General features: G+C 43.6%; 1 non-coding gene across 1 annotated transcript; it reads right to left on the reverse strand.

Annotated features, from left to right (window-relative positions):
- Nucleotides 1-1109: 1109 nt before the first annotated feature.
- On the reverse strand, nucleotides 1110-1308 carry LOC148027200 (U2 spliceosomal RNA). Its single transcript, XR_015692998.1, has one exon. It is a non-coding gene; the product is annotated as a U2 spliceosomal RNA (small nuclear RNA).
- Nucleotides 1309-1730: the final 422 nt, after the last annotated feature.

Raw genomic sequence — 1730 nt, forward strand, 5'->3', positions numbered from 1 at the left:
TCGCAACTTAGAAATGTGAAAGGCATCAAATTCTTCCTCCTCATATTCTATGTAGGGTTAGACCACAGACTTCAAGATTTATAGGTTAGGGTTGTTGAGAAAAAACCTTAATGAAGTTGCCACTCAAGTTCTCTTTCGAATATAGTCCGGAAGATGCAATCAAGTGCACATTTGGAAATTTCTTTTCTTTCTTAGAGAAATGCCTCCGTAGGCTACAATTCAATATAACTTCATCACCAAACCGATAAGGATTCTTTATCAAAGAAGTCTTTTTTCCTCTTTTGTAGTATTAGTCTTGCTAACTCCTCTAGGGTATTATTAGGTTCATGCATAGCAAACTCGTTTCAACACACCTCTTGAACATTTGTCTTTGGGTTGACAACATCCCCTTCATAATTACTAGTGAGACCCTAAAGCATGTCTCCAAAAGAAAATTATCGCCTTGTTATCACAAAGTATCCATTTCAAAGTAAATGAATAGCATTAGCACCTTAAAACTTCTAATAAAATTAAGAAACATACAAAAGCCAAAATAAATGTAACTTCAAGCATGGTCAATCTTGAATCTAGAGGGTAAAAACAAACATTCATTACCTCTGTATGTCACTACAATAATGTGAGACTAATGAATAAAAGAAATTAAGGGAAGGAGCACTCGCATTTGTGAAAATCTTGTACTCAGCCTAAAAGAATCCCTACCACCATGAAATTAAATTTTCTTAGAAACATTCAAGTACAAAGATTATGTCGTGGACATGGATTCATCAAGACGCCAAGAAAATCATGCTCAATTTCAAGTTCCAAGGACTATTACTTGAAAACCAAATTCTCCATACGTGCCAACCTCGGCTTTCACCGTCCTTGCTGGCGAAAACATACGGTCAGGCCGTGAGGTTGCTTCACGTGCCCCAATGGCTCCTCTCAAAGGAAAAGACTGCGTACAGAATCTAGCAACGCAACGCAGGAAGGGAACTACGTGTACAGCTATCATCCAGCTTACCAAAGTAGACGCAGTCTTCCGACGGATAGGGCGGAAGCCAAGAGACGACGTGGGCTCCTAGGCAAGCAGCGTGCGGTGCGTTTTGCAAGACGTTTAGCTTTGTAGGGGGGAGGGGTGCGCCTGGCACTCCGAGACAGTGCAATACGAAGGCGACGCGCGCAACCCCGGGCAGCAAGCTGCCGGATGGGGTCGCCCCCGTGGGAAAAATTCGGTTAATATCGTAGTGACCCGATGGGCCACGTATCAGATATTAAACTGATAAGAACAGATACTACACTTGATCTTAGCCAAAAGGCCGAGAAAGGTATGAGTCTCGCCGCTGCCCAACCGTTCCCTTTATGCCCCACGTTTCCCTTTCGCACGCTCTCCTACCACTCTACTTACGGGACCCCTTTCTTGTATGCTGATAATCCATCGAGAAGTAGAAATTCGAGGAATGGTCGCCTATCCTAGGCACTACTATAATCCACTCTCTTGCGGCGGCTATCCGCCTACTCCATCAAGGCTTGTGCATTCCTCTAGGCCTCTTGAAGGTTCCTCCCATTCTTCTTACCATAATCCCCCTCTCTCGTGATTGTAGAGAAGAGAGACTAACACCGACATGCTTGCTGCATCATCAGCCATCCTCATGATGGGAATTGTTGAGGTTGCACCAAATGACAGTCCCATCGTCTATTTTCCTTTTGCTTATGGCATTTAGGAGGGTAGCCCATACATCTTGTGTTAACAA

The sequence above is a fragment of the Lygodium microphyllum genome, chromosome 13, assembly GCF_053477565.2.
Source record: "Lygodium microphyllum isolate KBCC chromosome 13, Lygodium_microphyllum_v1.1.10, whole genome shotgun sequence".
NCBI classification, from domain to species: Eukaryota; Viridiplantae; Streptophyta; class Polypodiopsida; order Schizaeales; family Lygodiaceae; genus Lygodium; species Lygodium microphyllum.